General features: G+C 38.5%; 1 protein-coding gene across 2 annotated transcripts in view; it reads left to right on the forward strand.

Annotated features, from left to right (window-relative positions):
• The window catches only part of LOC126185118 (selenide, water dikinase 1-like), a 165,765-nt gene that overhangs the window by 36,198 nt on the left and 113,242 nt on the right, over positions 1-16,325 (forward strand). The gene's annotated exons all lie outside the window — the stretch shown is intronic.

Genomic DNA, 16,325 nt, shown 5'->3' on the forward strand with positions numbered 1-16,325 from the left:
ACAGTTCAGTTATGATATTGTCATCATTAAATTGTCCTCAATTTTGGTACATTCTCATGCATTCTTTTAATCTAAAGATTTATAAAGTGTTAATTTAATTAGTTCGTCCTATCTTGATAAGACATACCACAGAAGCCTAACCTTTTATAAAATTTGGGCCATCAGTGCACTTTGTCAGAAATTTTGCTAATGAATTCTTTAGTTTTTGATTGTTGCATACATGTGTGGAATTTTTCAGAGCCCCGTGGACTATGTACAGGCTGTACCACAGACATTGGAAGATCACTTGTGTGGCATGTCATCTTGCTGCCGGAACCCTAAATGCCTGTCTGAGGGTGGTTAGGTTGGAGTAGGTTAGGTTGTGGACACAAAGTACTAATGGACTCTCCTCAGAGCAGTGCATTGTTCTAGACACTCATTAAGGCCTTAGACCCATATTGGATGTATGCTATCATGTAAAGGAAAGGTTCCTCAGCCCAGAGGTAATTTTGAACACCACAGTGTGTTCTCTGACCTTTGAACTGATTCCAACAGGGGTACTCCGAAACATGGTGCGAGGTACTGATGACCTCACTGTTTAGTCCCTTACCCCCAGTCATTCAACCAACCAACCAAAACATGGTGGTGGTGGTGGTGTGTGTCCTCTTTTCAATTAGGGACACCTTTCAACTGTTAGAATTTCTCACAACTGGCACTTCTGTTTAACTGGCCACAACAGAAAAAGAGCTGACAATGGATTTGCCTCCATTATTATTCACAAGTGTGTTGGTCTTCAATAAATGTTGTTTCGTGATGGGAAAAGTAAAAGCTCAGTTCTGTTCCAAGAGTGCATTTTTGCTACCTAATTTTGTGATAAATGGAATTTATGCTCTCAGCTTATAACATTCTACATCTAATTATTCCATAAACCACTTTAAACACCTTTCTGAAAGAAGCAACAGTGCTTCACCTTTAATGGCTGCACATGCAGATTTCAGGAAACCATTCAGAGTTGAAGTGTGTCCTCAGACTATCTACATAACTTATTTCAGCAATAATATATCATTACATGGCACAATAGGTGCAAAATAAGTTTTTTCTTTTAGAATTGGGTAATGTGGTGTGAACTTGAAAAAACAGTGTTGTAATAAGGGGAGAGTGAAGAAAAAATTGCAAAATTTTTTGAGTACTAGTAATAGTTTTCCATAGATTTCGTGTTTTGAATACAGCCCAGAGACAGTTAGTGCTTATTTTCATTGTTTCCAACAAGAAGTGTCTAGTAACCACAGTTTAGTCAGCTATCAGCTGCCTTTAGTGAATTAGCAGTCTAGTTAAAAGTTGATTACTTAACACTCTACAGTAAACTGTTGATTTCTTAGGATGGATAGGATGTGTGACCGCTGTGTACAGACGCAGGAGCAGCTCACCACTGTTCGCGAACAGCTGAATGTGCTGATGGCCACGGTCAGCCGTCTTCAGGCTGCTGCCTCAGAGTGTAGTGGCAGCGGGGAGTCTGGTGCGTTGCATGGTACACTCCAGGTGTTACATGCTTCACCCACGGTCCCTGCTGTTGAGACATCTTCACAGGTACCGGGCACAGTTGGGCCACCCTCTCCCCAAGGGGAGTGACAAGTTCAATGGTGTTCACGTCACACAACGTGGAGGGTCAATGTGGAAGCTGGCTGTGTGGCATCGCCCGCTCTGCCTGTGAGTGGACATGGGGCCGCTCCTTCAGCAAGGTCCGAGCAGGCACACGGGGGGAGGGGTTTATTAGTGATTGGGAGCTCCAACGTTAGGTGGGCGATGGAGCCCCTTAGGGAAATAGGAGAAAGGTCGGGGAAGAAGGCCAGTGTTCACTCTGTCTGCTTGCCGGGGGGTCTCATCCGAGATGTGGAGGAGGCCCTGCCAGCGACGATAGAGAGCTCTGGGTGCACCCGACTGCAAATTGTTGCTCATGTCGGCACCAATGACTCCTGCCGTCTGGGTTCAGAGGTCATCCTCAGTTCATACAGGCGGTTGGCAGAGTTGGTGAAGGCAGAAAGCCTCGCTCGCGGGGTGGAATCTGAGCTAACTATTTGTAGTATCGTTCCCAGAACCGATTGCGGTCCTCTGGTTTGGAGCCGAGTAGAAGGCTTAAACCAGAGGCTCAGACGATTCTGCGGAGATCTGGCGTGCAAATTTCTCGACCTCCGCTATCGGGTGGAGACATGTATGGTCCCCCTGAATAGGTCAGGTGTGCACTACACGCAGGAAGCAGCGACAAGGGTAGCGGAGTACATGTAGAGTGCACATGTGGGTTTTTTAGGTTAGAGAATTCCCTCCCTAGGCCCGACAAGACGCCTCCTGAGACACGGCAAGGTAGGAGTAGGCAAAATGCAACAGGGAATAACAATATTAATGTGCTAATAGTAAACTGCAAGAGCATCTATAGAAAGGTCCCAGAACTGCTCTCATTAATAAATGGTCACAATGCCCACATAGTACTAGGGACAGAAAATTGGCTGAAACCAGATATAAACAGTAATGAAACTCTAAACTCAGATTGGAATGTATACCGCAGCGACAGGCTGGGCAGTGAAGGGGGAGGCGTGTTTATGGCGATAAGAAGTGCAATAGTATCGAAGGAAATTGAAGGAGATCTGAAATGTGAAATAATTTGGGTGAAGGTCACGGTTAAAGCAGGCTCAGACATTGTAATTGGATGTCTCTATAGGCCCCCTGGCTCAGCAGCTGTTGTGGCTGAGCACCTGAAGGATAATTTGGAAAATATTTCAAGTAGATTTCCCCACCATGTTATAGTTCTGGGTGGAGATTTTAATTTGCCGGATACAGACTGGGAGACTCAAACGTTCATAACGGGTGGCAGGAACAAAGAATCCAGTGAATTTTTTTTTAAGTGCTTTATCTGAAAACTACCTTGAGCAGTTAAACAGAGAACCGACTCGTGGCGATAACATATTAGACCTTCTGGTGACAAACAGACCCGAACTATTTGAAAAAGTTAACGCAGAACAGGGAATCAGCGATCATAAAGCGGTTACAGCATTGGTGATTTCAGCTGTAAATATAAATATTAAAAAAGGTAGGAAGATTTTTCTGTTCAGCAAAAGTGACAAAAAGCAGATTTCAGAGTACTTGACGGCTCAACACAAAAGTTTTGTCTCAAGTACAGGTAGTGTTGAGGATCAGTGGACGAAGCTCAAAACCATCGTCAATATGCATTAGATGAGTATGTGCCAAGCAAGATCGTAAGAGATGGAAAAGAGCCACCGTGGTAGAACAACAGAGTTAGAAAACTGCTACGGAAACAAAGGGAACTTCACAGCAAACATAAACATAGCCAAAGCCTTGCAGACAAACAAAAATTAGATGAAGCAAAATGTAATGTGAGGAGGGCTATGCGAGAGGCATTCAACGAATTCGAAAGTAAAGTTCTATGTACTGACTTGGCAGAAAATCCTAAGAAATTTTGGTCTTACGTTAAAGTGGTAGGTGGATCAAAACAAAATGTCCAGACATTCCGTGACCAAAATGGTACTGAAACAGTGGATAGCAGACTAAAGGCTGAAATACTAAATGTCTTTATACAAAGCTGTTTCACATAGGAAGACTGCACTGTAGTTCCTTCTCTAGGTTGTCGCACATATGACAAAATGGTAGAAATTGAAATAGATGACAGAGGGATAGAAAAAAAAATTAAAATTGCTCAAAAGAGGAAAGGCTGCTGGACCTGATGGGATACCAGTTAGATTTTATACAGAGTATGCAAAGGAACTCGCCCCCTTCTTGCAGCGGTGTACCGTAGGTCTCCAGAAGAGCGTAGTGTTACAAAAGATTGGAAGAGGGCACAGGTCATACCTGTTTTGAAGAAGGGATGTCAAACAGATGTGCAGAACTATAGACCTATATCTCTAATGTTGATCAGTTGTAGAATTTTGGAACACATATTATGTTTGAATATAATGACTTTTCTGGAGACTAGAAATCTACTCTGTGGGAATCAGCATGGGTTTTGAAAAAGCAGATCGTGTGAAACCCACCTTGCACTATTCGTCCACGAGACTCGGAGGGCCATAGACACGGGTTCCCACGTAGATGTCGTATTTCTTGACTTCCGCAAGGCGTTTGATACAGTTCCCTACAGTCGTCTAATGAAAAAAGTAAGAGCATGTGGACTATCAGACCAACTGTGTGATTGGATTGAAGAGTTCCTAGATAACAGAATTCAGCATGTCATTCTCAATGGAGAGATGTCTTCCATAGTAAGAGTGATGTCAGGTGTGCCGCAGGGGAGTGTCGCAGGACCATTACTATTCACAATATATATAAATGACCTTGTGGATAACATTGGAAGTTCACTGAGGCTTTTTGTGGATGATGCTGTGGTATATCGAGAGGTTGTAACAATGGAAAATTGTACTGAAATGCAGGAGGATCTGCAACGAATTGATGTATGGTGCAGGGAATGGCAATTGAATCCCAATGTAGACAAGTGTAATGTGCTGCGAATACATAGAAAGAAAGATCCTTTATCATTTAGCTACAATATAGCAGATCAGCAACTGGAAGCAGTTAATTCCATAAATTATGTCGGAGTAGGCATTAGGAGTGATTTAAAATGGAATGACCATACAAAATTAATCATCGGTAAAGAAAATGCCAGGCTGAGATTCATTGGAAGAATCCTAAGGAAATGCAGTCCAAAACCAAAGAAAGTAGGTTACAGTACAATTGTTCCCCACTGCTTGAGTACTGCTCACTGGTGTGGGATCCGTACCAGATAGGGTTGATAGAAGAGAGAGAGAAGATCCAACGGTGAACAGCACGCTTCGTTATAGGATCATTTAGTAATCGTGAAAGTGTTACGGATATGATAAACTCCAGTGGAAGACTCTGCAAGAGAGACGCTCAGTAGCTCGGTATAGGCTTTTAAGTTTTGAGAACATACCTTCACCGAGGAGTCAAGCAGTTTATTGCTCCCTCATATGTATATCCCGCAAAGAGGCCATGAGGGTAAAATCAGAGAGATTAGAGTCCACACACAGGCATACCGACAATCTTTCTTTCCACGATCAATACGAGATTGGAATAGAAGGGAGAACTGATTGAGATACTCAAGGTACCCTCCGCCACACACTGTCAGGTGGCTTGCGGAGTATGGATGTAGATGTGGAAATGCCATGGAAGCATGCCATCTCATAGAACTGGTGCATATCTATTTCGGGTTCACTATTCTGCTTTGACAGCTTGAGAAATAGCAATGCATGGATATTAAACTGACACTAAACAAATACCATCACCAAATTCTCATCACTAAAATTATACAAATCAGCTAGTTTTCACTGCAGATGAAGATTGTAAGCTTTGCAATTAACAGTATTAGAAGTTAAAAATATGAACCATGGACTGACTTATGAATATGCAAAATGCCTGTCCAAGCATGCAGAGAAGTTGGGATGTAAATAAAACAGCTGGAATAGATTGGATCAGGGGTTTCATGAGCCAGTATCAGCAGCTCACCTTGCAAACACCTGAAAAAATAGCAAATAAAGAGCAACAGCTTTTAATAAAGCAGATGTTATATAATTTTTTTGACTATGTGGACAAGCTATTCATTCAAATGGTTTCGCAGAAGGCTAAATAAGCAACCCATCTGTTTAAGTTGGTTCTTGTGTGTTGAAGTGAACTCCACATTTGAATGTGAACCTAGCACAAGCAAAGAAAATCCAGTGGTTTTGAGCTGTAGTTGTAAGCCTACAATGTAAAAATCAGTGACCTATAGGCAAGCACAAGTGAAGCTCACATGACGTCTGGCTATTTTGAAAGGCAGCACCAAAAAGTAATACTGGGAGGAGAACAGCAAGATATCAATAATATTAACTAAAATGAATTGAACCAGGATACCTTTAAAAGCTGGAAAAAGTGAAGAGCGAGTTTAAGGAAAATTAAGTGACATCTGAAAAATGAACAAAAAAATTATGTACAAGGTTACAAGAAAATTTATATTTCATGAAGTCTCTGATAGTGAAGGTAGAGAAGTTCTACAAGATACATCTGATTCTAAAAATATGGACTTAAATAATGATTTAGACTACGTAAAAATTTTGAACCCTTGCATTTCACAGGAAAAAATGTCTTATTTGTAGGGCAAGACAAAAATTACAAAGTAAAATTTCTGTGGCCAGCTTTGTTATTATTATTATTTCTTTACTTTCTCAGACGTTAAGTCTGGTTAAAAATGGAAAGTGACGCGGACCTTGATCAAGTGTCACTTCGTTTTAACCGTACGGTATATGCTACATTGCATTTAGGAACTTTTGGGTAATGGAACAAGTATCAATAATTACAGATTTCTGTAGTTGTATATATAAGTTTGGATGTAGCTGTATTGCATTGATGTACTGGTGGATATTGTGTGGTATGACTCCTGTAGTTGATATTATAATTGGTATAATGTCAACTTTATCCTGATGCCACATGTCCTTGACTTCTTCAGCCAGTTGGATGTATTTTTCAATTTTTTCTCCTGATTTCTTCTGTATATTTGTTGTATTGGGTATGGATATTTCGATTAGTTGTGTTAATTTCTTCTTTTTATTGGTGAGTATGATGTCAGGTTTGTTATGTGGTGTTGTTTTATCTGTTATAATGGTTCTGTTCCACTATAATTTGTATTCATCATTCTCCAGTACATTTTGTGGTGCATACTTGGATGTGGGAACGTGTTGTTTTATTAGTTTATATTGTATGGCAAGCTGTTGCTGTATTATTTTTGCTACATAGTCATGTCTTCTGGGATATTCTGTATTTGCTAGTATTGTACATCCCCTTGTGATGTGATCTACTGTTTCTGTTTAATATTTGCAAAGTCTGCATTTATCTGTTGTGGTATTGGGACCTTTAATAATATGCTTGCTGTAATATCTGGTGTTCATTGTTTGATCCTGTATTGCGATCATGAATCCTTCCGTCTCACTGTATATATTGCCTTTTCTTAGCCATATGTTGGATGCGTCGTGATCAATATGTGGCTGTGTTAGATGATACGGATGCCTGCCATGTAGTGTTTTCTTTTTCCAATTTACTTTCTTCGTATCTGTTGATGTTATGTGATCTAAAGGGTTGTAGAAGTGGTTATGAAATTGCAGTGGTGTAGCCAATGTTTTTATATGAGTGATTGCTTTGTGTATTTTGCTAGTTTCTGCTCGTTCTAGAAAGAATTTTCTTAAATTGTCTACCTGTCCATAATGTAGGTTTTTTATGTCGATGAATCCCCTTCCTCCTTCCTTTCTGCTTAATGTGAATCTTTCTGTTGCTGAATGTATGTGATGTATTCTATATTTGTGGCAATGTGATCGTGTAAGTGTATTGAGTGCTTCTAGGTCTGTGTTACTCCATTTCACTACTCCAAATGAGTAGGTCAATATTGGTATAGCGTAAGTATTTACAGCTTTTGTCTTGTTTCTTGCTGTCAATTCTGTTTCCAGTATTTTTGTCAGTCTTGGTCTATATTTTTCTTTTAGTTGTTCTTTAATATTTGTATTGTTTATTCCTATTTTTTGTCTGTATCATAGATATTTATAGGCATCTGTTTTTTCCATCGCTTCTATGGAGTCACTGTGGTTATTCAATATGTAATCTTCTTGTTTAGTGTGTTTTCCCTTGACTATGCTATTTTTCTTACATTTGTCTGTTCCAAAAGCCATATTTATATCATTGCTGAATACTTCTGTTATCTTTAGTAATTGGTTGAGTTGTTGATTTGTTGATGCCAGTAGTTTTAGATCATCCATGTATAGCAAATGTGTGATTTTGTGTGGGTATGTTCCAGTAATATTGTATCCATAATTTGTATTATTTAGCATGTTGGATAGTGGGTTCAGAGCAAGGCAGAACCAGAAAGGACCTAAGGAGTCTCCTTGGTATATTCCACGTTTAATCTGTATTGGCTGTGATGTGATATTATTTAAATTTGTTTGGATATTAAGTGTGGTTTTCCAATTTTTCATTATTATGTTTAGGAACTGTATCAATTTAGGATCTACTTTGTATATTTCCAATATTTGTAGTAACCATGAGTGGGGTACACTATCAAAAGCTTTTTGGTAATCAATGTATGCGTAGTGTAGCGACCTTTGTTTAGTTTTAGCTTGATATGTCACCTCTGCATCTATTATCAGTTGCTCTTTACATCCTCGTGCTCCTTTGCAACAGCCTTTTTGTTCTTCATTTATAATTTTGTTCTATGTTGTATGTGTCATTAATTTCTGTGTAATGACTGAAGTTAATATTTTGTATATTGTTGGTAGGCATGTTATGGGGCGATATTTAGCTGGGTTTGCTGTGTCTACTTGATCTTTAGGTTTCAGATAAGTTATTCCATGTGTGAGTGTATCAGGGAATTTGTATGGGTCTGCAATGTAACTGTTAAATAATTTAGTTAGATGTGAATGTGTTGAGGTGAACTTCTTTAGCCAGAAATTTGCTATTTTATCTTTTCCAGGGGCTTTCCAATTGTGAGTAGAATTAATTGCTTGGGTGACTTCATGTTGCAAAATTATCACTTCAGGCATTTGTGGTATCATCTTGTATGTATCTGTTTCTGCTTGTATCCACCGTGCATGCCTGTTATGTTGTACCGGGTTTGACCATATGTTGCTCCAGAAGTGTTCCATGTCTGTTATGTTTGGTGGATTGTCTATTTTAATGTGTGTGTTATCCATTGTTTGGTAAAATCTCTTTTGGTTTGTGTTGAATGTTTGGTTTTGTTTCCTTCTATTTTCACTTTTTTTGTATCTTCTAAGTCGTTTGGCCAATGCTTGTAATTTCTGCTTCTTTTCATCTAATTGCTCTATTGCTTCTTGTTGTGAGATTTTACCTAACCTTTTTCGTTTTTTGTCTGACATTTCATTTCTTACAAATTTTGTTAGCTGTCCGATGTCTTTTCTCAGTTTTTCTATTCTGATCTGTAGCCTGTGTTGCCATGCTGGTTTTGTGGGTTTTTCTGTGTGTTGGTTGGTTCTGATCTCTGCCTAGTGTGTATATTTAGTGTAGTGAGTGCTCCTATTTTTGTGTATGATTGTGTTGATAGTTTTTATTGTTGGTCCGACTTGTGGGTTAATTGGTGGTCTATGCAAGAATGGTCTAATGTCTGTATTTGTGTCTTTGTATTCTATATATGTCAGCTGAAATTTTTCTTCTATATCTAACATGTGTCACTTCGAGTTCTATTTGTGCTTGTTCTGGCGGCTGTCTTAAGATTTCGTTTTCCTCTGATTGTTTAATTGATGCGTGTTGTTCTTCGTTTGTTTGCTCTGGGATGTTTGAGTCCATTACTGTATTTTCTTCTTCTTCTGCTTCTGATTGCACATTATTTTGTTCCAGTATTTGTTGTACTTGTTGTTTGATGTTTTCTAATTCTGACTGGGGTATCCTGTTTTTGATTATTACACGGATCTGATCAGCTAGTCATTGTTCTGTTAAAAATTTTAATTCGGGGTATCTGATAATAAATGTTGTGTATACTTGTGATCTGTATCCAGTTGTATTTGTTCCTAGGTTTGTTGCTTGGTAATAGCAGAACATGAGGTGTCAATTAACTTCATCTGACCATCTCATCCTCTGTCTTTGTTTTCCTTCTGGGGTGGTTGCAGGAAGCATATCCTGCAAAACACCTCTATTTGGATTTAAATCATTTTCGAGTTGTCTAGCAGTGTCGTTACCATTGTGGGCAGGCATAGGGTTCAAGCGTCATCCCCGACCATGAAGGTGCTTGTCTGAGGCTTCTTTAGTTCTGTCCTGAACCAACTAATCACACTAAAAGGGGGGTTAGCCCTATTAGTGGTTTGTTCTTTTCGTCGCCTTTTACGACTGGTAGAACATACCGGAGACCTATTCTTTTCCTGGGCCTCCACGGGTTATTATTATCATTCTAATTATTATTATTATTATTATTATTATTATTATTATTGACTTTTTTTCTCAGACTTAAGTCTGGTTAAAAATGGAACGTGACGCGGACCTCGGTCAAGCGTGACTTCCTTGTAACTGTATGGTATATGTTATATTGCATTTAGGAACTTTCGGGTAATTGAACATGTATCAATAATTACAGATTTTTGTAGTTGTATATATATGTTTGGATGTAGCTGTATTGCATTATTATTATTATTATTATTATTATTATTATTATTATTGGTGCTACTGCTACGACAGCAATAATAATAAAACCTCGTTAGTGTGAACTTGCTCAAGACAAACTAGCAGTTAACTCGAAAAAAATATTGGCCCCAGCAGGAATATAATACTTCTTATGGGAAGTTTCATCGGTTAAGATGACTTGTGAAATCTTTTAGTCCATAAAATAATTAAATTTCATTGTAACACAAGCTTCTGATGTATTAATTTGTTCTAAAACGAATGCAAGAAATGTAACAACAAAGCTAACTACCCATTGTTGACTCACTTCTAGTGTATTGTATGAGCTCGTTGTGTAACTTGAATCACTTTGAGTAAATAAATAAATAAATAGTGCAGCAAAAGATTTGGTAAGTAAAAAAGTCATTGGCGTCTAGGTGTCGAAAAGATTCCTCATTCACCATTCAGTAGTACCCCATGTCAACAAGGATATGCTTGAAGTGAAATCTAAAATTTTGCCTATAGTAACTTATAGGACTAATTTCAAAAATGAAATATCATCTTTCATAAGAAAAAAATTATAATTTAAAATTTGTCTAAATGTGCTCCTTTCTCCCCTAAGTATTATTATGTAAGGACCATAACAGTACGCCACTACACATGGTAAGTACCATTATTTGTGGAAGCTGGTTTTCCAAACACCTGTGTGTGTATGCTGTGTTGTCACGGTGTTGTTAGGCCATCCTTTAGTGCATGCATATTTCTGTCCCTCTTGTTTCATAGAGATCGTAGATCCCTGAACTGCACATTCCAGAAGTACAGTGACAAACTTAGTAGATATAATGTAGGTGCTGATAAATGAATATTTCCTTTGATGCAGCACATTGTCTTTAAGCAGCACTGCATGGTGACACATCATTTGTCAGCTTCTTGTGTGAGACTTTTGTAGAACCCTCTATAGAATCTTAAATGCTAAGAAAATACTTCCTCTGTTGTAACTGAGAGCAGCTATTACACAAGAAATTATGTATACAAATTAAATTAAAGAAAATAAAAAATAAGTAGGAGCAAAACTGCGATATCTGTTCTTTTGCAAAAAATTCTTTCACTTTTGTAAAAGTGAACTTTTCTAGAATTTGGAAACAACTACATAATGTCATATTGCTTTTAAACTGTAGTGTGTCTACCCTGAAAAGGAAATACTGTAAAAATACAGTATCACCCCTATTTCCAGCCTATGGGATACACCATTTAGCATTTGGTAGTGGCTTCTTGCTGTGTGATAGTCCGGGTTTAGTTCAGATGTTTCATCACTGTTACTCATCTACCAGAAAAGTATTAAATCATCATCCATAGCCAGTGGTACTTCTTAGAATCAAAACAAATGAGCTTCTAACAAATTTGGGTGTGCAAAATGTAACGGGGGAGGGGGGGGGGGGAGAGAGAGAGAGAGAGAGAGAGAGAGAGAGAGAGAGAGAGAGAGAGAGGGGGGGGGGGGGAGATCTGTTATGTTTTTAAATGACCACTGTTATTTCACAGTTAACTGTTCATATGTGTTGAAGCATTAGTCATTGGGTCTTTAGGACTCTGATACAAGAAACATCACTTGTCAATTATAAGTTGTGTGTGGTCTTAAAAGTGCTGAGGTGATCAAGGTCATGTCTGCTCTTATTTCTGTAGTCTCATACCTGTTTTCAGCAGTGGTTTGGCAGAGAAGAAAGTCAGGTATATACATTGTGTCATCCACCTCTTAGAATTGACAGGAGCAGCCAATGTATTGGGTGCTAGAATAAATAGGAAAGCATGTAACTGAACTAAACAGAGCAGCTGACAGATGAAGCTGCTGCATATTCCTCTGTATGTTATTACCTTCTTGTGGAAGGAGGAGTCATGTTGATGGGAGGAAGTTTGACACAAGAAGCTGTTACCAGTATAATAAACAACCTGGCCACAGTGAATGAACTCTGGAAATAAATTGAGATCATACCCATATTCCAGTGACGTTACTGTATTGCCAAATGTGGTTCTTTTTTCTATTTATGTGGAATACATTACATTTATGTTGTCAGTTGGAATCTTAGCACTGAATACAGATCCCTAACAAAACACCATGCATTGTGTGATAATTTTCAGATTACCTTTAATGAACCCGATATGCATCTTCATTGTCTGGAAACGTTACTGGAGAAGTAGAACATTATCTCCCTCATCATTAATATACTGTTAATAGTAATGATTCTATCACATGTCCATGACCCTGTGTGTGTGTGTGTGTGTGTGTGTGTGTGTGTGTGTGTGTGTGTGTGTCGTAATTGAAAATGAGATTGAATATTGTTTGCTGAGAATTTTTCGATCTATTCACAAATCTGTTCAAAGGTTTCATAGGCAAGCATTTTCTTTAGTGGACAGTGACTAGGAACTACATCGAAGGCCTTCAGGAATTAAAGAAACACTGGCACTTATAGCTCAAGATAGAAAAATTCTGTGAAAAAACACAAAATTAAAAGGTTTTTAATGAAATATCGCAAAGTTGATTTTTGAGACATTGGTAAATATGAAATTTTGTCAGATAAAAATGTTATGAAAATGAGTAATTGCAATCCTCAGATTTATAACTGTATGTTATTGAATGTTGAAGTAGGGGTTTGACTTCTAATCTCCTCAAGGCTAAGGCCTGTGTTCAGTTTTAAAATATCAGTTAATTTCCCATGTAATGAACATTGATGGGGTGATGAAAGCAGCATCAATTTTGGCAAAAAAGTCACACTGGCAACAAAAGTCAGAGACTTTAGCTGGAAATACCAGCTAATGTTAAAAAACTAACACCGAATTTAGCAAAAAAAGTAATTTGGAAAAAATAGCACCTAATCTGGGGAAAAGCACTAAAATTAGCAAAAACAAACACCAAAAATGGCAAAAAGCCACTGAATTTGGCCAAAAAATTAAAATTAACGATTAATTTGTCAAACTTAATAACTAAATTGACAAAAAATAACACCAAATTTGGCAAAAATGATGATTTTTTTTTTCCTACCTCCTATCTATAGCCTTGTAGGTCACATGTAGAAAGAAGGCAAACTAGACTTCACATGAATATTATTTGTCCTGACTCATGGTGATTCCTTTATTGACCTTCTTCAGCTGTTTCAGTCCATGCTCATTTATTTCTGTATCTGAAATTTTTACATCTGTGCTACAGTCAAGAATAGATATTATGTTAACATAATCAACAAAGTTATTCCAGAAGACAGATTCAGCATTCACACTTCATTTTATTGTCATCCATTTCGGGGCCAATCTGTTGAACAAACATCTTGACAGACAACTTCAATCAGTCTACTAGTTTTACACTGTATAAGATTTAAGAGGTTAGCAAATAACCTCTAGCTTTTGAGGTCGTAGAACACTTATCACACTTCTGTTTGTGAGCAAAGAATTTTCTTTGCTTGAATGTGCTACACAGGTTTCCTTTTGTAGTAATTTTCTTATACTGTCACTGAACAGTGGTGAAATTAGTGTCCATATATGGGCATCAGTTCATTAACAAAAAAGTGGAAAAATAAGAATGTACAGAGCAGCTTTAGTGGCTCTTACGGACAGTGATATGTAGTATGGATAATAAGAGGTCTGTTCAAAAAATGCTGAAAGTTGTTCGCATAATTTTTCTACTCTTACCTTTTACTTATTGTGCGTGGGCTCCTTTGAAATATTCTGCTCCACAATTGATACACTACTCAGATCGCCGTTTCCACTTCCTGGACCATGTGAAGTGCTGTCTGTGAGTTTTCTTTTATCTTGTCCATCATTGCAAATCTTCATCTTTCAATGGGGATTTAAACTTTGGAAATAAAAGTAAGTCCGCAGGGGTCAGGTATGGAGAGTATGGAGGATGAGGCAGCACAGTGCTTTCTTTTTTTGTGCAATAGCCATGCACCAACAGGGATGAACATGCGGTTGTGTTATCATGACGAAAGAGCCATGGAGTCATGAATTGTCTCACCACATATCGGGCAGTTTCCTTCTCATCAAGTTATCTCACAAGTGTCGCAGCACGTCACGATAGTACCATAACCGTAGAACCATATCTGATCACCAGTTTTGATTCTCTTAAGAAACATCTTGTTCTCATTTGCGCGATCTGAAAGCTCTTCACAGATTGCAAGGCGAAAGTCTTTCTGGTCTTGACGCATGAGCTGTGGGATGAACTTGGCAGCAACACAATGAATTCGAAGATGTTGCATCAGGATTTCATGATATGATCCAATTGAAATGTTACATTCTTGTCCAAACTCTCGGTCAGTCAGTCCTCGATTGACGCTCACAATTTCATTGACATTCCTGACATAAGCATCATAGTTAGAAGACTGACATCCTGAATGAGGGTCATCTTTAACTTCTGTCCAGCCATTTTTAGACCATCTGAACAATTCGTATCACCGAGTACGGCTTAAGCACTCGTCGCCATAGGCTTTCTGCATCACTTGGTGTGTCTCTGTAAAGATTCATGCAAAATTTATAGTCAGATGCATTCCTCCTCCTAACTCGGCCATCTCCAAATTCACGAATTGTGGGACACAAATTACACATGAAATGCTGGTGTGTGCCGGGATGCCAACTGCATTTCGCTCCAGCACACCAATGGCGTGAAATTAACGAATGTTATAGAAGTTTTTGAACAGACCTCGTAACCAGGGATACTCCATGTACAGTGGCATGAGAGCCTGTATATAATACAACTGAAAGAATGTCCAAAGAAGTCAGTTGCTATGCTAATAACTCAATAAGGTGTGAAAGATCAATAAAACACTTTGGACGAAACATATAAGCATGTTCTTTCCAGGTTTGCGTACTGTTAAGTGACGCTGCTCAGTAGATGACATGGTGGCCATGGCGGTAGCACTCTCTTCGTGAATGTGATGCCCTGTGTATGTTGTCACACTCGGCCCTTATCATGCCACCTTTCTGCCGTAGATGTGGAAACTATAGCAGTATTTCTAGAGCCAGAACTTTAGTTTCGCGACTCTTTAACCTGGATGCAGGTTGGTGTGATAAGTGTCTACCGCAGGTGACCTGTTAAGAGACAAGCGTTTCATGTGACTAGATGGTGGCAGTTTGTTTTCATGCTGCCGTAGGCTGCCTGTAGTTCTGGCTGCATTGTAAAGGTTAATTCACTCCTTGGAAATGTTATACCTGGGATCCACATAGAACAAAGTTTGAATTTACCTGCCCAGACAAGTATTACTGGTGTGTTACACGTTTATCCTTTGAAAACGTGCACCAAGAATTTCTACTTGCACTGTGACTGTAGGCGATATAGTGCAGATGATTTGTGATTAATGTTGTTCCCTGTTGCAAAGCTGTTCCGAGAAGTAAAACATGCATTTTGGATTATTGTCCACAAATCTGGAGATCAACAGCCTTGACTGTATTATGTGGCTTGTCCAAAGAAATCCCAAAATAGTGCATCCATGGACAGAAGTTGCATAGTAGACATATCTCCCAGTAGATGTCGTTGTGCCACTTCCAGTATTGTCAATTGTCACCTGGTAAGTTTTTGATTGCCCACAGTGATCTTTTTGCTGCAGTTGTCCTGCTCTCAGCTCATTTCTTAAGATGATAGATTCGCGGCCACTAAGAGCAGCTGTGAAAGTTTGTTTCGAGAAAGAAAGTGCAGAAACTTGATGTTGAAAGTGACTTGTAAAGATGATGCGTAGTGAAAATGTGTACGAGTGGTTTACTTATTTCAAAAATGGTGACATGTCAGTTGATGATAAACATAGTTCCGTCAACTGCCTGAATGTACAAAAATATTGAGAAAATTTATCAACTTGTACTTGAGAAAATTGATGATGGACCATGGACTAATGAACATATGGTGGAGTTAGCCAGATTGCTTTGCAGCATGGTTCAGTTAATTTTAATAAGAGTTTGTGAATGAGAAAGGTCTCTCAAATTTGTGCCTCAAATTATAATTGATCAGTGAATAGGGTTGCAATTGGAAACACCAGACTGAGTGACTTTTTTAAAGATACTTATGATGAGTCAAGGTGCTACGGTTATGATCCTGAACCTATACAACAATCAAAACAATTCTTTTTCACTTTAATTCTTATGTGAGCCATTTCGTGCTAATTATTTCTGTGGTTCCTGCATAAAGAACACGTCAGGAGAGTTTTTGGAGTAACTGTAATGAATTTTTTATATTCAGT

The sequence above is a fragment of the Schistocerca cancellata genome, chromosome 4 (genome assembly GCF_023864275.1).
Source record: "Schistocerca cancellata isolate TAMUIC-IGC-003103 chromosome 4, iqSchCanc2.1, whole genome shotgun sequence".
NCBI classification, from domain to species: Eukaryota; Metazoa; Arthropoda; class Insecta; order Orthoptera; family Acrididae; genus Schistocerca; species Schistocerca cancellata.